Below are 27468 nucleotides of genomic sequence, written 5' to 3'. Positions count from 1 at the left end.
CTGAGACAAACTTGACTATCAGGAAAATTAGGGGACAGGCTAATTGTTGAATTTCTTTTTCTGATTTTCCAGGAGCCCTAGCTTTTTCAAAAGCTTGGAACTCATGCCCATGTCAGGTGAACATGTTCCTCAATGTCTTTTCAGGGGATAGTGGCAGGTTTATCCAAGACTGTTTATTTTATTAGCATGCAGTTCACACATCTGCTGCATTTATTGCCCCAAACAAAAGAACATGGCTAAATGAAGCAATATGTAGACTATGGCACCATTGATTTTCTTGCCTGCTTTAAAAGTCATTAAACAGGAAAGCCTAGAAAAGTTTGCTTATTGTCTGAATCATATAATCCATTAGATTATGTGCTGGTGTTTGCATTTGAGGTGATCCCACTCCTGGGCCCACTGAGGGGACCCTGCCCTTTCCTCAGGACAATGCTAAAAGTTGGCCTCCAACTCCGTGGTTGATTGACATCACCTCCTAACACCTACATCTACCTGGTATGTATAAACTACTACTACATACATCTAGTGTGGGCCACCTCGAGATACATCCTGACTTCTATGAGTTTATGGAATTTTTAGAAACATTACCTATCGTGTATGGAAGACTAGAGACGTTGGGATTATAGAATAGTTACTGTTAAAGAGAAAAACTGATGCCCAGGTAGAATCAGTGGAATAAAAGGCCAGAAGGAGCTGTGATCTGTAAAAGATGAGATGCCTAAAATCTGGGATAGACTTTGGTTCTGGTTTCCTAAAATAACAGGAATGAGGAAACCGGGGCCCCAAATGCAATGGACTTTGATAGCTCAATGAAGAACCCTGGGGAAAAGAGAACCCTCCTCCGCTCTTGGTAGGAATGTGACTTGGTGCAATCACTACGGAAATAAGTATGGAGGTTCCTCAAAAAACTAAAAATAGAACTACCATATATTCCAGCAATGTCACTCCTGGGCATTTGAAGAAAACCATAATGTGAAAATATACATGCATCCCAATGTTCATTGCAGCACTATTTATAATAGCCAAGACATGGAAGCAACTTAAATATCCATTGACAGCTGAATGGATAAAGATGATGTGGTACATATATACAATGAATTATTACTCAGCCATAAAAAAGAATGAAATAATGGCATTGGCAGCAACATGGATAGACATAGAGATTATCATACTAAGGGAAGTTAGACAATGAAAGACAAACATTATATGATATTACCTATATACAGAATCTACAAAAAGATACAAATGAACTTATCTGCAGAAGATAAACAGACTCACAGACTTTGAAAAACTAATGGTTACCAAAGAGGGCAGGTAGGAGGGGGAGGGACAGACTGGGGCTTTGGGATTAGCATTTGCACACAGAGGTATATAGAATGATTGATTAATAGGGACCTGCTGTATAGCACAGAGAACTCTACCCAATATTCTGTGATAATTTATATGGGAAAGGGAATGGATGTGTGTATATGTATAACTGAATTACTTTGTTGTACAGAAGAAATTATCACAACCTTGTAAATCAACTATACTTCAATAAAACTTAAAAAAAAAATGTGGGAAGTCTCAGTTTGCCTGGCTCCTCCATTGGACTTTGTATTGCCTCTGCTTAGAATTGCCCAGATTATCTGTGCCCTTGTAAAAAGGCCAACCCATGTGGCAAATCCTGTCACAACTGCATTTCTGACCTGAGTATCTGGGGCTTTTCTGCAGGGAGTATGGGACACATGTCCTCCACCCCAAAGAAGTGTCAAATTTTCTTCACTCCCTTGATGACACCAGCAAAAGCACATATTCCGCTAAACCAGGCAAAACCAGAGTCAATATCCCCAGGAACGCTGTCGGCAATGCCTTGGTCCTTTTTCTCTAACTGAAATAGCTCGCTGCTGTCTGAGCAGCTTTGTGACCATAATTGCTGGGTGGATAATAGCATTATTGTCTTCAGACACAATAAATACCCCTTTCCTAGCCAACAGGAGATTTCAATCTAAACATCAAAATACTCTGTTTTGGTCTGGATTTTCCTGGGTTCCCCCAGAACCTGCCTGCCTCTAATTGTGCTGTTAGTTCTCTGCAAGCTTGAATTGGCAACCCCAGTGAATAGAAAATAAACACAAAGGATGGTTGTCGATTTAACAGCTTCAGTAGCTTTGGCTCCCACTGTTGATGGATGTTATAGGATGTTTTTCCTCTCCAGTTTCCCTGTTTATTTTATTCCTGATGACTTAGCCGCAGGCTGTGAGTCTGAGAATTGGAAGGGGGTGGACAGTCTCATTCTCAAAGCAAGTTGCCAATATGTCAGATATCCCTACAGCTCTCAAAGTTTTTTGTTAACTGCTTTTCAGCCAGACCTTCACTTGCAACAGCTCATTTTGGCTGCTCTCTGTTTGATGTCACTCGGTCCAGCTTAAATCTTAGCTTAAAAGATTGTGTTCGGAGTTCCTGTCATGGCGCAGTGGTTAACGAATCCAACTGGGAACCAGAAGGTTGAGGGTTCGATCCCTGGCCTTGCTCGGTGGGTTAAGGATCTGGCATTGCCATGAGCTCTGGTGTGGGTTGCAAATGCGGCTCGGATCCCGCGTTGCTGTGGCTCTGGCGCAGGCCAGTGGCTACAGCTCTGATTCGACCCCTAGCCTGGGAACCTCCATATGCCGCGAGAGTGGCTCAAGAAAAGGGAAAAAGACAAAAAAAAAAAAAAAAAAAAGATTGTGTTATCAGGGCCCTTCTCTTGGGTTTACATGACAATCAGCATCAATGTGCCCTAGCTTGCACATTATTATGATGAAGGTCTGGGAAGCTGCAGGAAGCAATTCCTAACAGCAGCCTCCAAAGTCTGTTGCCCATTGACTCTATTTTTTTTTAAGTGGAGATAATTCCAAATCCATTACAAACAATGTCTGAATAAACGAAACCTGAAGGCCAGTGTTAGTCAACACAGTGATAGAAAGACAACATCCAGTTACCTGGATATAGGAATGAAAATCTTTTAGGACCAAGTCTTTCTGATAACTGGGCTTAGAAATGAGCTTTTCAGGTTGCATCTGTTGTTTTTAATTCACAGTCATGTAAAAGGCACTGGATTTAGCCAATGAGGATATATTATATGCTTACCATGAAATGAACAGCAGGCCGAGGGCTGTGTGGCATAAAACACGTATGGTATGGACTGTGAAGTATGCTATGGGTTGGAAGTTAGGATACATATTTAGGGAAACAGAATGAGAATGCGAAAATCATGGAATCTGAATCTAGAAAGGATTTAAAGATTGTCTAGTCCAGGAACTCCCAGTTCTGTTTGGACATTAGACTCTAAGTGATTGGTCTATGGCAGGGGTCCAGCTATCAGTATCGTTTAAGAACTCCTCCATCCTGCACTGTTGGTGGGAATGTTAGTACAACCGCTATGGAAAACAGTATGGAGATACCTTAGAAAATTATACATAGAACTACCATATAACCCAAAATTCCCACTCTTGGACATATATCTGGACAAAATTTTCCTTGAAAAAGACACATGCACTTGCATATTCACTGCAATGCTATTCACTATAGCCAGGACAGATGATTGGATTAGGAAGATGTGGTATATATACACAATGGAATATGACTCAGCCATAAAAAAGAATAAAATAATGCTATTTGCAGCAACATGGATGGAACTAGAGACTTTCATACTGAGTGAAGTAAGCACAAATGAACCTTTCCACAGAAAAGAAAATCATGGACTTGGAGAATAGACTTGTGGTTGCCTAGGGGGAAAGGGATGGAGTGGGATGGATTGGGAAATTGGGGTTAATAGATGCAAACTATTGCCCTCGGATAGGCAAGGAGATCCTGCTGTATAGGCAATGAGATCCTTCTGTATAGCACTGGAAACTATGTCTATATAGGCAATGAGATCCTGCTGGATAGGCAATGAGATCCTGCTGTATAGCACTGGAAACTATGTCTTGTCACTTATGATGGAGCATGATAATGTGAGAAAAAAGATTGTATACTTGTATGTGTAACTGGGTCACCATGCTGTACAGCAGAAAATTGACAGAACACTGTAAACCAGCTAAAATAAGAAATAAATAAATAAGAACTCCTCCAAATGATTTTAATGTGTACACAGTTTAGAGAACCACTGTTTTAGAACAGTGGTTTGTCCAGCTTTAACATGTTTTAGAATTTCCTGGGGAACTTATCAAAAAAGACTTCTGGGCCTGAGGTCCAGAGACTCTGATTTAGTTGGTCTTAGGTAGGGTTCCTGAATTTGCATTTGTAAGATGCATCCTGGAGATGCTGACCCACGTGGTCAGGAAAGACCACATTCTTAGTCTATATCTGGTCCAGTGATCCTCAAACTTTATTGTTCATGGAAATAAAAGTAATACATAGGTTAACAAACAGATTGCTGGGCCCTACTTCCAAAGTTTCTGAATTAGGAATTTGCCTTCTTGGAGTTCCCGTTGTGGCACAGTGGAAGCTAATCCGACTAGAAAGCATGAAGTTGTGGGTTCAATCCCTGGCCTCGCTTAGTGGGTTAAGTATCCGACATTGCTGTGAGCTGTGGTAGAGGTCACAGACATGGCTGGGATCTGTTATGGCTGTGGCCTGGGCCAAGAGCTGTAGCTCTGATTAGACCCCTTGCCTGGGAACCTCCAGATGCCATGGGTGTGGCTCTAAAAAGCAAAAAAAAAAAAAAAAAAAAAAAAAAAAAGATTTTTCCTTCTAACAAATTCCCAGGTGGGCCCACAGCCCAAGAACCATTAATTTGTATCAACTAAGGATGGAAAAGTACATTTTAGAACCACCTGAAGTGTTTTTTTTTTTTTTTAAACTAATCTGTAATCAACTTTCTGTAGGATTCCATATGGTTCAGGTTAAGAATCACTGATAGAATAAACCTCTGTTACAGGTGGGCATGGCATCCTCCGCAATTACTAGATAAGAACATTGAGGTTCAGAGTAGGAATGACTGCCACACATCCTGTCTCAAACCAAACACCCTAAGAAGAGTTCCCAGGACAAGAAGAGAAGACATTGGGTGGGAGACAAATGTCATCACTTCTCAGTTCTGCCTGAGGACTGGCCCTGAAATGAATGAAAGAGAAACAGCTTCCATCACAAAGAAAATTATGACCACTGTATAAGAAGGCAAGAAAAGCCCAAAGGAAGATGGTGTGACTTCCTTCCCCTTAGACGTTCATGCCTAAAGCTGATGGTACTGGTATTGCAAAGTCTGATTCCAGCCCTGCAGAAGACTAGAAAGTGAAAATCAACTTTATGGTCTTTCCATATTGTAATTTTTGGGGACTTTATAAACAAAAATGAACCTCATTATGTTACTTGAAAATGGAACCTACCCAATTAAATAATATACCCCCAACAAGTGTTGCATGATATCACAGACAGAGGTATCAACAGCTGTATTATAAAAAGCTACATCCCCACAATATAATTCCTGGCCCCTTCATGCTATTGAGGAATGATGGCATATCATATAGAACTAAGTTTTTCTTTTTCTCCCATCGATTTGCACTGTGTGTAAAGTGAATGTGCATTGGACCCACACATACATGACCCATATACCACTTACAGTCACTATCTGTGACTATATGTCATTAGACTTGACTATAATGCTTCCATCATAATTCATACACAGCCATCCTGTTAATAGCATCAATATGTGGAGATGTGGCATTCAAGCTTCCTAATCAGTTCAGTTACTTTTTTTTTGAACATGATAGTGACTCATGCAACTGTCACCCTTACTAAGCACAGATGTAGTAGTTTAAGTTATTAGGCTGAACGATACCATATTTCAGATTCCTCAATCACATATCAAAAACCCCAAGACAATTACTCTACCTCTATTCTATCAGTCATCTATACATCTTCTACCAGCCACTTACCTAGAGCATCAGAAGAATAATTAATAGACCGAGAATGTCCTTATTCACACACAACTGAATGAGCATGTGTGCCCTAACAGGCAGGCAATCTGTATGCCTCATAAAGCAGATTTGATTTTGACTTATTGGTGTTTATGCCAAGAATTCAGGGAGTTGAATAGTTGACACATAGCACCATCTTGGCAGCTTTAAAGTTGATACACAGATTTGTGGCTGACATTAGCTGTCCCAGTGGAGCAGTCCCCAACACTTTCCCCAGCCATGCATCTGTAAGTCATATTCCAAAAATATGGTGCAAAAGCACCGTGACCGTATGGCAGCACAAGCAGACTATGTATATTTCTAGTCATCCCACCCCCAAGAGATCCAGAGAGAAGCCCAATTAGAGCAGAGTTGCTTAATTGTGGTATTGTGCTCAGTCACAATATGGCACCCACTAAAGATTGAAGAGTATTTTCTGTAAATATCCCAGGTAGTTAACTTTCCTTTAGTCCCTTAAAACTAGGACAGTATTTGAATCTATGAGGCACTCTGAATATGGCAAGATGATAAGAATCATTGACAACCAATGATTAAAGTGGACAAAGACATGGGAAGCTTGTCTCTCATCACAAAAGGAAATGCAAGTCTGAATTCCTCATCCTGTTGGGTCCCTTATTCTTAGGCAAAAACCTCCTGCCTCTAGTCAAGCAATTTCTTCAACTTCTTTCAATGTGTTCTCCCTATATTTCTAGGTTAGAAGATGCAGAATCAGCAGTGGGATGGAAATAGATCTGGATCTGGTTTTACTGCCTACCTATGTGCTTGTTGGCTTTCCTTCAAAATAAACACAATCAGATTTTAGAGCGTGAGATCCATAACAGTGAAGCAACATTTGGGCGTCCTCTTTTTTTTTTTTTTTTTTTGTCTTTTTGCTATTTCTTGGACCGCTCCCGCAACATATGCAGGTTCCCAGGCTAGGGGTCGAATGGGAGCTGTAGCAGTCAGTCTACACCAGAGCCACAGCAACGCTGGATCTGAGCCGCGTCTGCAACCTACACCACAGCTCACGGCAACGCCGGATCGTTAACCCACTGAGCAGGGGCAGGGATTGAACCCGCAACCTCATGGTTCCCAGTTGGATTCATTAACCACTGCGCCACGACAGGAACTCCGGCATCCTCTTAAATGTCCAGCAAATGTCTGTGTGGCAGAGAAGAGAAATCTCTAGGAATGAAGTCATGTTCAAAGTTGATTCTGCCACTTATCAACTATAGAAGCTTGGGATGTGTCAGTGAATCTCCCTAGCCTCTGTTCCATCATCTGCAAGATGAAAATAATCTAATTTTACAATATTGGTTGGAGCATCTTTGTATGCATATGACTGAAATCTCAATGTGCCTTTGTGTGTGTATATGTGTGTGATAAGTTGTTTTAACTTTATACCAGTCTGAAAAGCAACAGGGTGGTAACATTTTCATCAAAAAAGGAGGAGAAACTCCACAAAATAGGCTGTTTAAATTCTAATTGCTAAGACACTAGTGTTCACTGTACATAGATACTGCACACTGCTGAGAGAAGTATAATCATGAAAACAAGTTGAAAATTCCTGACCTTGGTGAGTAAGAGAAAAGAGAGAGGCACCGAATAACTGGTGTTCTGCTTAATGTGACAGGGGGTGATGATTCCTGGTCACTAAGCAGAGGCTTAGATGCTGCTTTTCTTCTCTTCCTATCACTTTCAGAGGGCACAAGTCTCCTTGGAGCTCCCCAGATTCCTGCTCTACATGCTGGGGAGCAGATGCCAACCTAGGACTCTGTCGAGCCTGAAGATGCAAAGGCATGAAGGGACAGAAACACTTCCACTCATTTGCAAAAGCAAATGATTCGTGGGAAATCTTTCCCAGAAATATTAAATAAACTATTTGCAAAGTTCTTCATTTAAAAATACCTTAGGGGAAGAAATCCTAGCGACTGCTACTAAATTGGAATGCCTACGAGCAGGGCCAGCTTCTGCCAGGCTCCCTAGGAGCCTGGTACTGACACAGCTGTGCCTCCCTAATCCACCAGAAGAATGACAGAAGCAGCGTGAGAAGTCAGGGGGTGTCTCCCAGCAGGTAGAGTTTTGGAAATAGATCCACCTACCTCCAAAGTATCTGCAGTCACTGTTCGACTACCAAGAAACTGGGAAAAAACAGAAATAAACTCATCGAAGAAGGCTCCTGCAGTCAGCAACTTGAAAATCTGACACAGGAGCCTCAGTGAGAAGAGTGTCTTTCCTGTTAAAAGCACTGTGTTGCCTGGGTCTTTTACTTCTGGTGGGGTAAAGACTGCAGTCACAGAAGTCTCCTGGAACCATGTCCCTCCTCTGCCATTTGCTAGGGCTGTGGACTTAGGGCACATTGTAACTTGAGTCAGTCTCTCCACGTGAAAAAGTTGGGATAACAATGTCCTTGTTTGGACTGAAAGTGATGTGTGTGAAGTGGTTAGCACAGAGTTTAGCACTTAATTATTGCAAGAAATTTTATGTTGTTACTTATTGCATCAATTTGCAATCATCACTAGTTAGAGATATGCTAGATATCAGACTTTTGTAAAGGAAAGGGGCCCCCTGTTCTAGTGAAATAGATCAAATGGTGGCAGGAAGGTGTACACAGTCCTCAATATTTTCTGAGATCCAGTGAGAGAATTGCTTTTTGACTTATTATTTAGGTTCTGCCAAATCATTTACTTTCTTGGTTGCCAATTAAACTCATAGCATCAGCCTTTTCCTTTACTTGTTACTTGCTTTCACATAAGGTACTACCATAGTTCAGGGTTTCTCAGCCTCATCGTCATTGACAGGTTGGGCCAAATAAGTCTTCGTTGTTCTTTGCTCTGTAGGCTGAACCCCCATCTCTATAGGATGTAGTAACACCCCTAGCCTCTAGCCACTAGATCTCAGTAGCATAGGGTTGCCAAATTTAGCAAATAAAAAAATACACAACATTCAGTTAAGTCTAAATTTCAGATAAAAAATAAATAATTCCCCATGCAATATTTGGGATATATTTATATTAAAAATTGCTCATATTTTAAAAAAATTCAAATTTAAATGGGCATCCTGTATTTTATCTGGCAACCCTCCCTGCTGTAACAACAAAAATACTTCTAGACATGATCACATGTCCTCCTAGGGGGCAAAACTGCCTTAGAGTTATGACCCACTGCATGCATGGATTCATCCGCATAATTAAATGGAAGCACAAAGGGACTGTCCAGGTGCTGCCATGTGTGAATGGGACCAGAGATGGAGTAGTTCTCTAAGGAGTCAGGAATCAGGGTGGGGCCATAAGTCTCCACACACTTAGAGCAGAGAGTGCACAATTAATACCCAGGAAATAACACAGTTTGTGATAGATGGTTGCCCTCACTCCAAAATGACCTCCAGCTATAAACAATAATTAGTCTTGCTGATGTTCCATTGTGTGGAAACTCTTGCCCAAAGATGGTGGAAGGGCAATTGGGTTTATATCCCATACTGCCATTTATACTTCCCTATGGATGACACACTGAGGAACACAAAGCTGAAAATGTTTGGGAAACTCATTCCCCCCAAAATCACTCATCCTCTACATATTTTTATGTGTACTCAAAAAGTCTGCTGAAAGCTACCCATGAGGTCCTTGAAAGAAAAAAATGTCCAGAGGACACATCCTCCTTTCTTTCTCCAGTTCAACTGCAGGATGCTGACAGAATGTTGACAGCCCAAATGAAAGCTTTGCTGAAATATTCTTACCAAAGGGGCAGTTTTCATACAGTCTAAAGGTACTGGGTTTAACCAGGCAATGTACAATATGGATTTCAGTGAGAAAAAGGGGGGCACTTGTAAAAGAAAATGTTTCTGTGGTGGGAGTTTGATTTGCAACCAGGAAACAATAAGTCAAAAATCAATTTTCTTGTCAGCTCTCTGAATCTTGCAAACTTTGTGCCAGCACCCTGGTGTATGAATGGTGGCTGCAAAGCAACCAATTACTGGGAAATGTATAGCACATTTACAGAATTTTAGAACTGGAAAAAGACTTTGAGGATCCTCCTTTCCAATGTCCACTTGTAACATATGAAAAGTTGTCTAAATTAGCTAAAGCAATAGGAAGTCAAGTACCTATCCAGAGTCATGGAACAAGTTGGTGACACACTGAAGAGAGAGTCCCCCAGTGTCCCCACAGACCTGGACATTACCATAGATTTCTATACCTAACAATGCCAGGAGTTGCAGGTCAAGCTGAACTCTACACAATGGCAGGGAGAACCTCCCATATAAACTCCAATTGGGGTGTTCTTCCTCAGGGTGTGCACATCATGCTGAGCCACATACAAACATACCCTCCACCCACCCAAGAATATCCAGCAAGGTTGCAAAAGATCAGCTGTGGGTTGTGGACCATGATCAATGTTGGGGCATAAATGTAGGCATTTACTTTGTACTTTTTAAACCCTAGATTCTGGTTAAATTTTTCTCAAACACATGGTACTTTCATAGGCACAGAAAAATATAAAGGGAAAAAGAGTCCCTTTGAATTGAACATGCTAGGATCTTGTCTACTGCTATAGAATGCTCAAGAGAGGTGGGTATGTAATGGCCTTCAAGAATGCGACCAGAAAAAAAAATGGCTCTGCCTTCCCTGCATTGCAAAGATTGTAAAATAACTTCTGCCCCTTGGTGTTCCCACGACTGATGATGCTTGCGTCCACACACACAGCAAGGCTTTGCAGAAGGGGTCTTCAGTGTCTTTGACATATGTGAAAACTGTAACGCACCATCATTGTATGGAGAAGAGCCTGGGAAATACGATCATCCAGAACCTCTCCATGATCTAGAATTCCCAAATGTTCCTGCCTCCTTCCCACAATATTCATTCATTGTGTGTCCTGATACTTATAACCTCATCAGCACATACAAAATGTTAAGTCTTATCCTAGAAGGCAGGCTGCTGGTGCACAGAATCATGTCTGTTGCAAAGTAATAAATCATTGTTTAGGATATTAAACAGAGAACAAAGAATATCATCAGTAACTCTTACAGTATAGGAATCTTCCTTTCTTATGTCTATTTCAATTGAAGGGGCTATTAAAATATATGAACTAGCTAGTTTCAGCTGAATTTGATATAATTTGCTACTGATGAAATAGAATAATCTACATCTGACCCTAGTTTCTCTTCACTTCCTGCTTCATTTTGCTCAAAAAGTTAAACTAGGCTTTGATTAGCTACAAGAATGGCATCAGAAACCAGAGCCATTCCCAAAATGACACATGTGGCAGGTACCAGCCTGTAAGTTCACTTAAGTGGGGACGGTGCACTTACAGTGGAAGGTGGCTTTTGCTCTGTGGTACATGGTACACCCTGAGCAACATGCACAAGCTATGCATGCATTTTTGATGAGCCAGAAATTGTACACAAAACTAGAAACTGAAGATATAATTCCCAACAATTTCCTCCACTATTTGAAAAAGCCAAGAGTTGCCTGTCCTTCTAAATACTAATTGGTTGCCTTCCTTCTTCCTAAACCATCTCAACCAAGATCTCCCAAACACATATTTCCAGAAATAATGTATACACTCGGGGAATGGAAAAATGAAGGCTCTTCAAGCTAATTAGCTTGGTTAATTAATATATCACTCCATTTCTTTCAAAACTCATTATGCTCACAAAAGGCCTGTTGGACCAACAGAAGAGGAATGAAAATAAATGACTAGGGAAACATTACTGAAGAAAAAACATCATTTACTGATGGAAAAACTAATAGGAGGATTATCAAAATCCCCTAATGACTTTCCATCACAATGACTAAATTTAAAACCATTTTTTGAGGGCAAAAATGAAAGAAGTGTCTCTGTTAAGATGTTAGAATTGGAATACATAGAGGTCTTTTGAATGGGAAACACTCTACTAATGTTACTGTTGTTCAATAATCTGTCACATGGGAGGTAGTAGAAAATTACTGTTCAGGCAGACTTGGGTTTGTACACTGCTCCACGATCTGGGAAACGGCCTCCGCTTTCTCATTCGTGAAAAGGGAAAATGCTGTTATTAATGTTAGATAATACTGAGTTCTGATCATATGCCAGACACTAGAAACAACTTCAAGATTTGTGGTGAGGATTAAACAAGAATATAGATGTATGTATTTATACATATATATAGTGTATATATACATGTATATATATATACATGCACACATACACCCCAATATACATATAGATCTATAGGTATATACCATGCTTAGAATGATCTCTGACACATAGGACCAAATAAATGTCCTTTCTACAAATTAAATGGCTTTTATAGCAGCAAAATACATGAATGCTATTTCCTTTTAAAAGAGAAAAACCAATTAGCAACTAACTGAAGCACCAAAGAACAATATTTAAATATAAAAAGTCTTAAGGATACTAGAATTACTCAGAAGAAAATGACATTAATGTGTTTGGTGAGCAGTCAGGTTTGACTTGAGACTCAAGTTTCTAAATTCAATGAATTTACATACCAGAAAAACAGTGCTGGCATTATGACTACTAAAGCATTAGAGTCACTTCATCCTCTGGTTATTTTTAAATCATGTATATATTTTCCTGAGATGGAGGCTTTGTCAGAAGCTGAGAATGAAGTAGCTGTTCAAAACATGCATTATTTCAAAGGGAAGACTTGCTATCTGTTTCACGTAACCACCCCCACCACACACACCTGAGACAAGATAACAGAATACCCAACCAAGTGCATTCTCCTTTAACGTCTGCATTTGCTTTTTCAGGAAAATTCAAGCAATGGTTCTGAATCATTTAGATTTAATTTTCCTTTATTTGACACACTATTTATCATCTTACAAGACATCAGAGCTTCTGAAAAAAATTCTCTGGTTCTCAAGAACTCCAAGCTTCAGTTGTATTTAATCACTGTGTTGAGAGTTGATCCACACACTTATTATTTGGAGAACCCATTAATTAAATGAGTTATTGTAAATACTGACATAAGTCTCTCTTTTCATTACTATTATTAGTTGAATACATTACAAGAAAAGTGGACTCTTTCCTTTGGAAAATCCAAAGTCTCAGTCAAATATGAATGCAGTAAAGCAATTCTGAAGTCAGAGTAGATGATATGAACACATACTTTTAGTTTTGTTTTACAATTGCCTTGCATTTTACTAATTTTCCAAATAAAATTTAGTCAATCTCTGAATCAAGCATGCAAAAGATAGGCATGAAAGAAGACATGGTAACTCTAAAACCAGTGCTATATTGTACTTCCTGAACACTCAACTCTCTCTTTCCTTGCCCCCACAAGCCCTTACTTACTCCCTTCTACCCTCAAGGATATTAGCAAGATACTTTGTGACCATAATTTAAGGTATATATTTTTGTTATTTTTAACTATCCTAGCAGAACCTAGCAATGCTCTCAACACTGCAAAGAATGGTCTCCACAGAAATATAACAACTCATGAGGCCATGTCATTCACATTTGACATGTGAATGTGCTTTCAGATATTACTATAAATGTAAATTCTGGCTGGAATGAAGGACAAACACTTTATGTAGAGCATCAGCAAAGACATGACAGCATTCCAATCTCACCTCCAAAGGGAAAGTCAGGGTCAACTGTAACCACTTAAAGCAGCACAGAGGCTTCTGATGGGTATGGGGGTCTGAGGCATTTATTCAGCACCAGTCCTGTGAGCCCTGTGTTCCCTGTTTGGCCCAGTGTCAGGCTGAAAATGAAAGGTTTAAGAGCAAGTATACTCTGCAGTTTTTAATCACAATAAAGTCATTTTCCTGCTATAGTTTATCAGGTTAAGAATTTAACATTGTATCTGTGAGGATGCAGGTTCAATCCCTGGCCTGGCTTGGTGGGTTAAGAATCCAGCAATGCTGTAAACTGTAGGTGTAGCTTACAGATACAGCTCAGATCCAGTGTTGCCGTGGCCACAGATAGCATTGGCTCCAATTTGACCCCTGGCCCAGGAATTTCCATATGCTTCAGGTGTGGATGCAAAAAAAAAAAAAAAAAAAAAGAAAAAAAAGAAATTAATAGAAAAATAATAACTGAGTATTATTATTAATAATACTAATGCAAACAAAAATTCTAAGTAAGAAAAAAAGTGTTGGAATTGTAACTGATCTGAAAAGTAATTATCATCAGAAGTGCTATGTGACAGATAGATAAGGTTTGCCTAGACTCACCTGGAAGTATGAGGTGGTAACATTCTAGGCTGAAGAAAACTAAGAGAAAAATTCACTAGAAGGAAATATTCTACAGTAAATGTATAGAACCCTGGAGATTGGCTGGATGACGGTAGAGTGAGATTAGGGAAGCCTGGATGATGAGGTTCGAAATTTTGTTATATTATACAGTGATATGAACTGCAGATTGAAGAGAAAAACGTGAAAATCTGCAATAACCATATGAAACACAGAGAAACCAGGAAAAACAATGGAAGAAGATTTTAGAAGGAAAAAAAAACTTAGAATGAAGTTATATTTTCTAAGTATAAAATTAGTGAAAGAAATCATAAAAAAATATATATTTTCCTCAGAAAAATGTAAAACTCCAGGATATAAAAGTAGTATAAATAAAAATAAAAGGCTAGCCAGAGAATCTATTTGACATAAATATGGCAAAAACAATATCCTTAATGTATAAAAATAAGTGCTATTTAATAAACTATATAAAACTAAATGAGATAAATAATAAGATAACAAAGAGGAAAAGATAGGCAAAGTACATAAGAGATAATTCACAGAAGTACGGTTGTCTAAATATACAAACATATAAATAATATGACTATAAAAGCATCAGCCCTATAATAATAAAAGATATGCAATTTAAAATGTGACAGCATTTCTGATCAAACTGTTTCAGGCAATACCCACTACTGAATGAGATATGGTGAAATGGCCACTCTGATAAACTTAGAATAAACAGTGAGTTGAGTTCTACATTTCTGGAGAACCATTACCAACATCAATCATGAGATTTTGATACGTTTATTCTTTCAACTTAAAAATTTTATCTAGTCTAAGGAATGAATCAGATCATGTTTGATAATGAAGAAGTGATATTTATTATAAATAAGAAGATACTTATTATAATAAATTATAATATGCCACCGTGATAATAGTACATTATAGGAAAATGTAAATTCTATTTGTGGAGAATTTTTTTAAAGATGAGAATATTTTGATATAATGATGAGTGACAAATATTAAAAGAGTGAAGAATAAAAGCTTAGAAGTCAAAGTACTTGATTTTCAACTGTTGATTTGCCTCCTACACAGATACCACATGTTATATAAACACATAATCTAGTATCTGCTTCCTATTCAGTTTACTCTGCCTCTTGTGTTCCCCATCTCCACTAAGTCACCATCAATCTACCTGAGGACCCAAGATAGAACCCTGGATGTCATCCTCAATTTCCTAATTTCTATCACCTCCCAGGTCAAACTAGTCATCGTTGTCTATCTCGGAAAGAGCTCTCTAATTTATCACTGTTACCATTCCAACACCAGAATATTGGTTTACATCCAAAAAATTTCTAACCTAAATGCTTGAAATAATCCTCAAACAGTCTCTCTGACTCCAGTTTTATCCCAGTAAAATCTGTTCTATAAATTTTACCAGAATGTTCTCTCTGAAATGGAAATCTGATTACGGCACTTTCCTGTGTATGGCTTTTTAAAAGTTCTCTGTCATTTATAAGATTAAGTTCAAAAATGTGTAATTTGGTAATTAATGCATTTGATATTTTGGCCCATATCTATCACTTCAGCCTCATCCATTCCAATCCAATAGTTTTTTTTTCCTATTTTCTACAACTTATATGAATCCTTTATATTTTTAGATTTATTACTTTAAGCGGAAAGAAGAAATTTACATCTTTACTAAATCCTCTCTGTCATCCTCCCAGGAAGGACTCAAGATACTAGCATCCTCTTCTTCAGATCTTTCTTTTTATGTTTCTTTAATTATTTTTTTATGATGGCACCCACAGCATATAGAAGTTCCTGGCCAGGAATCTGAGCTGCAGTTGCAACCTATACCACACATGCAGCAACACTGGATCCTTTAACTCAGTGCACCAGGCCAGGGGTAGGACCAATGTTGTAGCAGTGACTCAAGCCACTGCAGTCAGATTCTTCACCCATTATGCCACAGTGGGAACTCCTTTCCAGATTTTTCAAATAATAGATTGTGATATTTTGGAGGGTCACTAAATCACATATAGGTTCAATTCATGTATTTTAAATAAAAATAGAAACAGAAGAGAAAATATCAGTCATTGTCTCTAGTTAGGGTAAGTCCTTCTTTTCACTGGGGCTTCAGTTATATGTGGGTCACAGTCAAAAGAAGTTTGAAAATAACTGTCCTGAGTTTCTCAATATTCTATAAATAATTTTATTATAGCCCATAAATCATTTGTCTGTTTCTCTCTTTCACCTACTGACTGTGTGGCCTAAGAGAGCAGAAAAGCAAAAAATATTTCCTACTCATTTTCATATCTCTGAATGTGAATTATCTGAAAATATACCTAGCATGAAAGTACTACTGAATGCATGCTAGATCAAAGTGTGTGTGTGTGCAGCATGGGGTTTTGTTGGTCTGGCTATTTGTGAGTCAATCTTAGATCTTCATCCAAAGGTATGCAGTTACAAAAGGGCCTAAAAGACAGTAATGTTTGTTTCTCCTAATAGTTGATCTTAAAACTTGGACTGGGAAGACAGTTTCATTACTCCCAGCCTTTAAAATATCTCATTTTGTTTCTCAACTCTGCCCCAGATTCTCATTGTAAAGTTCTAAGGGAGGATTCTAGTAATGTTTAACATTTTGTTGGAAACATCCCCTAACATGAAAGTAAGATTAATTATAAGTAGCTGGCTAGGGCATAAAAGGGAAGGGAGACAGGAAACAGAAGCCAAGGTACAGCTGATCTTGAAACCAGAGCAAAGGTAACCGAGGATCTGCTAACACTGACCCGACTTCTTTTGGGACATTGGCACCTCAATGGAGGTCTGAACCTTCCTCAGTGGTGGGACAAAGATCATGAAGTTAGCCCTATCAAAAGCAGGACTGGAGTAGGAATACATTAAGTACATAAACTCATAAACACAGGCATAGACCCAGCTCCCCAGTCAGGTTCTGCAATGTTGCTTATCCTTGTGTTCTGCAGTTTGAACCACTTCAATGTTAGATTTACACCCTGTGCCCAGTGAAATATACCTAACTTGGCTGCTCAAAGAATGTACCCTTAGAAAGAGTACATTGCTTGATAAGGTTTCATTTCAGCATAACAAGATTCTACCCTGAGATCCTGAAAATAATCCTTCTTACAATGCTACACTACTTCATCTACTACTTGCCCCTTAAGTAAATCCAATTGTCTAAAACAGAAAATTCTCATTTACTCTAGGATCAAAGGATGGTCTTCAAGAAGTAGTTTATAATTTCACAGTGATATCACTGCAGTTCAAACATGATTTGATTTTTTTTTCTTAATGAAGCCCTTTACCTTATGAATTCAGCAACACTAATTATTCCACTTAAGAATAATTAATGTCCCCCTTCCTCCCAGTCTAATGAATACCTTGTATTCAAGCTGCTAGAAAAGGTTACAATACCGAGTTGTTCTCTGTGAATTTTTTAAATTGATCTGAATATGTTCCCTAACAGTAGGTATATAACTTTGGAATAGCTCCTATATGTCTAACAAGCACTGACATTATTTCACACAAGCTGAAAGAGACTCAAGGAAAACCTTCCATTTATCCTCTGCAATAGACTCCATATGATACAACAGCCAGGGGAGAAAAACAGGTAGAAACATTTCATACAGTGGATATGAGAAGCCACGTATGTCATAGACTCACAGTTTGAGATCTGGAACAGATCCTATCACTTGTGTCTGTTTTACTATATCAACATTCTCATTTTACAAGGGAGGAAACCGAGACCCAAGGACAGCCTATGGAGTTTCTAAATTTGTCTAAGATACTCAAAGGGACAGATAAAAAACCTATGGTTGTAACTGAAAAGATAAGTTTCCTACATTGACTCCAAGTGCCCATTTAGTATGACCAATGATGAAGAGAAACTGTAAGATGTGGAAGAGAAGAAATTGTGATTTTAGTGGGTTATTAAAATTAAGCAGTTTTTTTCTTTGCTAATTGCTTATGTGCTTGGTTACCTGCAGATATAATTTAAAGAGGCCACTTGCTTCAGCTGGCAGGGTGGTATAATAAGGAATCATCAAATTTAATTTTATATTCTACTAATTTACTAGATGATTTTGAACAACACCTCCTTTATCCCAAAGAGTAGAAATTATTCATAAAGGGTGTTACATAATCATGAAATTGAAAGACCTTAAGAAGGTCTCAAGGTCAAGGATACCAGACAGAGTTTCAGCTCCTCTAGGGGAATTCCAAGACAAAGGGCCAGATTTCTACGCTGTTTCAGACTTTCATATCCATTTCCACTCCCTTTCTTCAAGGTTAGCCAGGAAGCCTAAAAGGAGATGAGAGCTCATTTTTCTGCACTCTTCAAAATTTTGGTATGGGCATCCTTCTCCACACTATCCCCCATTACCTTTTTCTCAGAACAGAAGCAGTAAGTGTCTAAGTATGTGCTACTTGCAAAACATGGTACCAAATACTTGGCATGGATTTCATGGAGATGTGTAATCCCCAGATCTAGGATAGAGATGCTGTTATTATTTATATTTCATGGCAAGGAAAACTAAAGCTCAGAGTGGTTAAATCTTTCACCCTATGTTGTAACTCAGAACAACTGACTTGTTTTCCAAAACCTTGTTCCTCACTATACCCCATTTCCTCCCCAAATTCTCAGCAGCACCCAAGCCTTCACCACCCCAACTCTTTCGTACATATACCCAAACACACACACAGTGCTTCAAGCCATGGAAGATCTCACAGCTAAAAGGAATTTCAAGTCCTTGTGCCGCACAAAAGTGCACAGTATCTCCCAAGTCTAACACTGCCACTTTATACTTAAAGAAACAGATCCCAAGGGATAATAATATCTATCCCAAGATTAGCCAGGATCTAGTAACTGAGGCAGAGCTAGAAATTAACTCTTTTTAACTGCTAGTTCACGGCTCATTCCCTATATGCCTAGTGGTGGAAGGAAGATAATAAAATTGCTGGAAAGGAGATCCCCATCATGCCTCACTGGGTTACAAACCCGACTACTATCCATGAGGACATGGGTTCAATCCCTGGTCTTGCCCATTGGGTCAGGGATCCATTGTTGCCATGAACTGTGGTGTAGATGTGGCTCAGATCCCACATTGCTGTGGTTGTGACATAGGCTGGCAGCTAAAGTTCCAATTCAACCCCTAGCTTGAGAGCTTCTATATGCCACAGGTGCAGCTCTAAAAAGCAAAATAAATAAATAAATAAATAAATAAATAAATAAATAAATTATTTTTAAAAATTACTGGAAAGACCTTTTGCCACTAAATGATACACAAATATTAAGTGCGGTCTGCAGCTCTTAAAGTGAATGAAAGGGCCATTATTGCTAATAGTAATTATAGCTGAAAACAGAACAAGCATGACAACAGAGATTAGAGTGTTGAACAATACTAAATACTTGGTCATGCGTGTTTTCTGCTAGTGAACTATTTCAATGAACGAAAACATCTAGGGTAAATAATCCTAGTATGACCACTGAGATAATAAGCTGTGGAACCAGGATTTAAAACCAGACCTTTTGGATGCCAAAGCTTCTGCTCAGTCCACAAGATCAAACACTTTGATTTCTCACTAAGCAAATGGCATTTATTCAAAACATTATTGAAAAAAAAGCTGTGAATAGGAAACATTTAAAAGAAACATTGCATTCCCACGGTACCAAAGAGAGGTTTGCTATGCAATATCTGATGACAATAGTGAGACTGCAGATGCTTTAAGCAACTTTATTCACTTTTATGACTCCAAATAAACTACTTTGTAATACACATTTTAGCTTTGCTATAGGAGTATGTAAACGAACTCCAACGATGGAAAGTAAAGTTCAATATTCTCCTCAAAGAAATAATTTAAAAGAAAGACCATCCTATGATTGTATTAAAATTACGCACACACACACACATATATATAATAAACCATCCTCTACATGTTTTATGGTTATATATCTTGCCTCACAAACAAGATTACAATTTCCTTAAACGTAGAGTCTATACATTTGTCTTATGGCACAGTGGCAAGATATATAATAGGTACTCAACAAAGGCCTATTGCACTAAAATTGAAAGTTGTGTTAAGTCATGACATGAAGTCACTTTCCTGACTCTTCTCAATGTGAAATTCTGGAACTCTTTTCCTTTTCATGTGGTATCCTGTGAATTAGGTGTCTATGTTTTGAGTGGTCTCAGTTTCTAGCCAAATTTAGTTATTTCCATAGAGATAATCATGAACATAAAGACATTCACCTTCCTAAATGAGCATGGATAGCTTATGTTCACCCTTCTAAATTCATTTGGAGTCCCCTTTGACATTTATTACAGTACTTTGTGAACCTTGCTTCAAAAGAGTCTATATTAAAATCTATAGACTCTGGAAAATCTATATGTGCCAGAATTTTCAAAATTAAGTCCTACAGAATTCCAGGTAACTAGGAAAAGGAAAGGGAATGCCCATACTGTTGCTAAGTATTTTGTTCTATTGTGCAGTGTTTGGTTTTTGCAGTTCCCAGAAGAAAAAGCATGAAAGAGTGATTGGCAAAGATTCCACATATACTATTATTTAAGGAAGGTAAATGCTTGAGTCAGGTCTCAATGGTTTAAGATAAAGGATAACAATATCTAAATGGTTGCTATTAAATCACCATTTCTTCTGTGGCTTTTTCAAGAGCTTACCAACAATGAACAAAATAGTAATGGTCATTCCCGGAGACTCACAAGAAAATTTACTTGAGGGCATGTTAACCTGTAGAAGCTTCAGAAATAAATACCACTGATCACATGCTGAAGTGGGTTTTACTTGTCACTGAGAAAAGACAAACTGGGCATTTCTCTAAGTGATCCATTAAAGTGTTGAATGGAAAATGCTCAGGATAGCATTTTCCCCTCTTCTGGAAAAAAAAAAATCATAATTTTAACAGCACAGGAACTATTCATCAGCAGCTAATTTAATTTCACATTTAGACCAATTAGTGAAGGAAAAAACCCCTGAAGTTAAGCACTTGTTTATAAAATGTCCTTAAGTAAAATTGCTCACTCAAAGAGCATTGCAATAACAGTCAGCTGTTTACACAAAAGTGTTTCATGCCTGAAGACAGAGATTATCTTCTGCTCATAACACTTGCAGAGGGGAACAGGCAATGGGCTAGAAGGGCCAGATATGATTTCTGTCCATGGATCTGTTTTAACCACCTGAATATTCTAGGCACCATTTTTTTTTTTTTTCTGGCTGCACCCGGGGTAATATGGAAGTTCCTGGGCCAGGGATAGAACTTTTGCCACAGCAGTGACCCAAGTCACTGCAGTGACAATGACAAATCTTTAACCTGCTGAGCCAGAGGGAACTCCTCCAGGCAACATTAGATGGCTTTACATGGACTTTATGTTCACCATACTATTTTTTCTCTCTTTCTCTAAACATGTACACATTTTCATCTTTGTAGGTAGCATTGCTTACTACAATTACTCTAATACGTACTAACTGAATATCTATTTATTTGAGGTATATGCTAACTACTGAAGGGAACAGCAAGGTATCTAATTAATTGAGATGTTATATGCAAAGTACCTAGATTAGTAACCACAGTAGATAAACACTAAATGGTTGCTGAGAAAGTCAGTACATGAATACAGGAATGGAACAGAAGATGAGAAAGGGAACTCTCTTGGGGGGGGAACAATCACACAGACAAAAACACAGAGGTCATCAACAACAGTTGGGAAGGTCAGAGAAGTGAAAGTGTTTTAGTGTGTTTTGAGTAGAGTTTTCTCTAGGCTAAGAGGGATGGCAGCATGCACATATGCATGCACACACACATAGAACCATCTATTATCTTGGAGAAATTCAAACCCATCCTTCCCCCTCTTGACTATACAATGAATATCTTGGGAGACAAAGGAATCAAGCCCTCTATCTTCACTGGAATTCTAGAGAATTTGCCTACTTATTGGGCAGCTCACCGTTCTTGATGATTTAGGATGGTTTCAATGATCCATTTTTAACACCAGAATGTGGTTTTCTTCACTTTTATTTTTAATCATGATAATTTATTTGTTTATTTTGGGGACAACCCTACAGCATGTGGAAATCCCTGGGCCAGGGATTAAACCCATGCCATAGCAGTGACAATGCCAGATTCTCAACCCATTGAGCCACCAGAGAACTCTGGTTTTCTGCATTTCTAAACTGAAGTTTGTATGACATACCACTGCACAGAATGCTCTTCCAATTGAGAACCAGAATGTTCCCTCTGAATAAAAGAAAAATCTTGGATAAGACAATGGATTGAGACTTCCATTCCAGAGGTATTTTATATATAATGCCTTCTGGCAATTCACAAATTTCACCCAAGTCATCTTTTTAGAGACAAAGAAAAGGAAACTCACTCGAGGGAAAATGACTTGCTCAAACTCAAAGCTAAAGTCTAGTGGGCTCCAGGATCTAAATCTTATGCACTAATATAAAGTGCTGTTTCCAGAAGTTCCCTGACTAGGAACCATGAGGTTGCGGGCTTGATCCCTGGCCTCGCTCAGTGGGTTAAGGATCCAGCATTGCCGTGAGCTGTGACATAGGTTGCAGACGTGGCTTGGATCTGGCATTGCTGTGGCTCTGCCATAGGCCAGTGGCAACAGCTCCAATCAGACCCCTAGCTTGGGAACCTTCATATGCTGCGAGTGCAGCCCTGAAAAAAAAAAAAAAAAAGAGAGCGAGAGAGACAATAAATATATAATGTGCTATTTTCATACTAATTGCTTCTAAAGGACTAGGACACCTAAACTTAAAAATTCTATAGCACTAACAGCCTTCACTATCTCTCTCACTAGCTTACACCCCAATAATCACCCTGACCTTATAAATTTTCTCCATGTTGAGGTCTGGATCTGGCTTAGTGTCCCCAGGAATATTTAAGATAACCCTGCAGAATGCCTCCATTGCCTCACAAGTAAGCTGGCATTAGCCACTGGATCTTTTTGCACTGCCCTGAATTACCATTTTCTTAAAGCCTGGGTTAGACTTCTGACCACTATCATTCCTTTTAAAATTAAGAGATTTGACTTCTGTGCACAAACTTTTCAAAATCACTTCCAAATCAGGAAGAAAATGCCAAATGAAATTTTGGGTCTTCCACAGTTGGTCTGCTGAAAAACGATACTTTGTTTTAAACACTTAGCAGGAAGCCAAGATTTATTCTAACAATCTTGTTCTGAGATGTTACTTCAAATTTCATAATGTATGATACAGATTAATTCTGTGATATGATTAGTAATGTCTCAAAAGAGCTAAGGCAGGATGAGCATTTCATTATTTTTTATATTATTAAAAAATTATAGAGTAGATTTGGTTTGCTAATTCCTTTAACAGTGGACAAATCTTTAACACATATGCAGTGGTTTCACTTTCTTAAGTTCCAAGTCTGCTTGTACTTTAGCTCTCCTCTTGATTGGCTCTGATACCTGAGTTCATCTCACAGCAAGAGGATCACAAACCTTCTGCCACCAACATGTACTTCTTAGTCTATGGAGAACAAAGAGCTATACAGAGCTAAAAATACGGATTTCATTTTAATCAAGGTCCTAACACCTACTTCTATTCAAAGGCAGCCCCAAAGTGGATCAAGTAGTGTTAAAAGCCCCAAGGTCCCCTTTCAGCAACTTTCAAATGTTAAATTCCAGGGATGGCCATGACATTTAGGCAATGACCGTGTCCCAGGTGCCTGATAAATCAACATGGAAAGGAAAAAAAACAAAGAGTAATTCATATTTGTTTCTGCCTTTCAAATTTCTTTCTTGCATATAAACATGCCTACAGACTGTGTGAAATAAGCATTTTAGGTAATAAGACATTTTCTGTATTCATCTTTCTAGACCACATAAAAGCATGGGGTCTGAGTCAAGACTCCTGAGCTCAGGAGTGTCTTAGGATCTTCAATCAAGGCAATTTATTAAGGCTAACTCAAAGTTGATGTGGTATTATTGTCTGTTTTCTTGTTTTTGTTGGTTTATACTACAGGCAGATCATTAATTTTCTTGATTTCAAAGCACCAAGTTGAGCTATTTTTTTTTTCCCACTGTATAGCAAGGGGATCAAGTTATCCTTACATGTATACATTACAATTACATTTTTTTCCCCACCCTTTGTTCTGTCGCAACATGAGTATCTAGACAAAGTTCTCAGAGCTATTTTAATGTTGGGTTCCTTTCCAGTTTCCTGAATTCCTCTCTTGTGTCTTTCCCTTGTCAGTAATAATGCTTTATCAAGGTGCATGAATATACACCGCATTTATGTTTATTCAAGTAAACATGTCATGAGTACCCAGTTTATTTTCAATAGTCTTAGACACTAAGAAGAATAGAAAATGAACTGAACATAATCTCTGCCCTTGAGGAGCTTCTGGGATTTGAAGCAAAGAGTTCAACAATTTTTAGCTTGTAACATGATAAAGGAAGACAATCCCAACAATAAACATCCTCACTAGAAACCAAAACCCCATTTGAAAATGTGTATTCACTCTCCCTAGGTTCCATTCAGTCAACTCTACAAGTTTCTAGAGGATCATCTCAATTAGGAAATGTGATGCAACCAAACATGCATCATTGATCCTAAGTGACTGGTTCCTTATTTGCAAAGCCCATCACCTGTTCTGGGAGAGAGAGAAGAAAGTTTGAGGTAAAGAGTGACTAGGATGTTAGCATCATATAACCTGCAAAAGTTAAGACTGGAGGAGGGAATTAGTTAAGGGCATTATTCAGAAGATAAAATTCAACATGGCGTGCTTCCCTAACAAACACAGAATAAAAGAGAGGAAGAGAAGTTTGGAGTCATGAAGCGAAATCTAATTGCTGACACACATATCACAGAAGAAATTCACAGCTACAAAACTACAGCCAAAGTGCTCCACTGAAGAAGTCTGCATATTATTCTATATAGTCCTCTCCCTGTTTTCCAGCTATACTACTGTTGGTAACACATAGCTAAAAAGAATGGCTGATTTGTAGGCTCTGTTTATTTGTGAAAGCTCCCTCAAAAGCAGAACAGCACAGAACATAGGGTCATTGAGTTGCACATCATGTGTTCTCACATTTACTTTAGGCTGTCACAAAATTGCTAGTTCACTCTAGTAGTTAAACTTTTAAGGTTTTGCTCACAGGGCGGGGAAGGGGTAACTTGCACATTTTTTTTTTGAGGGGGAAAAAACACCTGGCCCCTAAACTGCCTCCATCCACCTTCAGAACTAATACTGAATTCATACATCTTCTCCCATGAAACTCTTCCTCTAGCTGGGTTTACATTTTTAAAATTCTGTATCTCTTTTTTTCTCTCTTCAAAAAGTGAAGCTCCACTGCTGGAGAGCCAGGTCATTGATTATAAGCCACAGGTGTGTTGTCAACACAATCAAACCCAGGGTGGGAATAGAGGTTCCTGCATCCCTAACAAGATAATGGTGTTAAGTACAGTTGTTGTTTTTTTTTAGTAAAATGCACTGCATTTCCCACACAAACAACAAATTGTTTTCGAAGGTTGCTTCTTCTTTTATTATCTCAGCTTTTTGTCATTCCATCCTCTAAGTGATCCCAGAGCTGCTCTGAGTGATACAAATTAAATGCAGTGCACATGCAGCAGCCACACTGCTTTTTGGGTTCTATAGTGTCAAAACACTTTGATGTCTAAACCAGGGGATAAGGACTGGGAATGGGAAGGAAGTGGATGAAATAAGCATATTCATATTTATGTGCAAATTTATTCATAACTAAGTCATAGTAATATACTCATATTAATAAATGTCAGAGTTTTATTGCATATATGTCTATATATACGCAAGCATATATTCAGGCTCACCACCATATAATAAACCATACACAACACCATATAACAAACCTCTATAAAGTAGGTCTAATCTTTGCATGTAATGGTTGCTATGAACTCTAAAGTTCAATGGGACATCAACCCATCCTTCAACAAATAGGAAATCCTTGAGGAATGGGTTAGATTAAAACGTTGCTCTAGTAACCCAGTCAATGCACAGACTCTCCAACAGTGGACTTGTGCTGCCCAGGGGCAACAAATTCCCCCAATCTTAACTGGAACTACCCAAATGTACAACCAATACTCAGAGGGTTTCTTTAGCACTGGAAATAAGCAGAGTCTAACACTATGGAGAGCTTACTTTTACGGGCTAGTGAGAAGGTTGAATTAGAAATTGGTTCAGTGGTCTGTAAGATAGTGGCCCCTTTTGGAAGCTGGAGGCAAAATAAATGAATATAACTAAAGTACTACTTAACCTTGTACTTACTGGCTCAGGGTGTGGAATATGTCTGAGATATAGTGTAAGTTTTCCATCTCCTAATGCATAATTTAGTAAAAGGGAAATATCTCCCAAATGAGAGGATGACTGGAAGGAGGGCATTATCAGAGAGTAAAAGAGTCCAATGGGGGCCTACCTGGTAAGCACCTCCTCATTCTCTGACCTGGTCTACTTTGTCATCTAAGCCTTGCCTGGGTCACACCTAAGGTGGGACTATGCTAAGGTGAGCAAGGCACTCAGGGTAAAATCTTTAGGAGACTCTCATTCTGTGGGCCCTGAAATTCCAACAGTTCCACAAAATATCACTATGGGGAAACTAATACAAAGCAGAAAGAAATGTATTAGATTCATTCAAATAGGTTTTTTTTCAGGTAAACTCCACTTTCCTATGATTCCACAAAATGAACTCTACGTTTCTGTACACACCCCAAGAGGAATGCATCAAGGAACTGGGTCTAATTTAGGAAGCCAACTTCTTCAGGCTGTTAAACAATGTTAAGAGTTTAAGAAAATGAAATAGATCAAATAAAATTGAAATTGTTGGCAAATAAAGAGCATTTCTCTTCCTTGAAGCTCTTAGCAATTATAAACTAATTAAACTTCTCACTTAAAGAAATGAGAATACTATGTTTTAGGAGGTATCCAGAACTCTTCCTTATAGACTTCAAAAAATTATAGGTGACCTCTGGAATATTTAATAAAAGTCACACAATTTAAATCCCACTTTGAATACCTTTGATCTAGAGGCAGAAGTACCAATTTTACTTGGGCATTTTGGTGATTCTATTCATCCATTCATTCATATAAGCAAATATATACAAATTACTTAGCACCTCAGCCTTGTTCTAATTGCTGGAGACATAAAACTAAATAATTTAAAATGTCTGTTTCAAGGCATGATAGTCTAGCAAGATAAAAAATAAGTCATCAACAATATGGTCATGTCACAGACTTTGAAAAACTTATGGTTACTGAAGGTGACAGATTACAGGAGGCAGGGGGAAGGACTGGGGGTTTGGGATTGGCATATGCACACTGAGGTATAT

General features: G+C 38.4%; 1 protein-coding gene across 5 annotated transcripts in view; it reads right to left on the bottom strand.

Moving 5' to 3' along the window:
* The window catches only part of DCC (DCC netrin 1 receptor), a 1568393-nt gene that overhangs the window by 1181560 nt on the left and 359365 nt on the right, over positions 1 to 27468 (bottom strand). The window lies entirely within an intron of this gene.

Source organism: Sus scrofa, chromosome 1, assembly GCF_000003025.6.
Source record: "Sus scrofa isolate TJ Tabasco breed Duroc chromosome 1, Sscrofa11.1, whole genome shotgun sequence".
Taxonomy (NCBI): domain Eukaryota; kingdom Metazoa; phylum Chordata; class Mammalia; order Artiodactyla; family Suidae; genus Sus; species Sus scrofa.
Note: the sequence above shows the minus strand (reverse complement) of the source record. Positions and strands in the feature narration are given on the sequence as shown.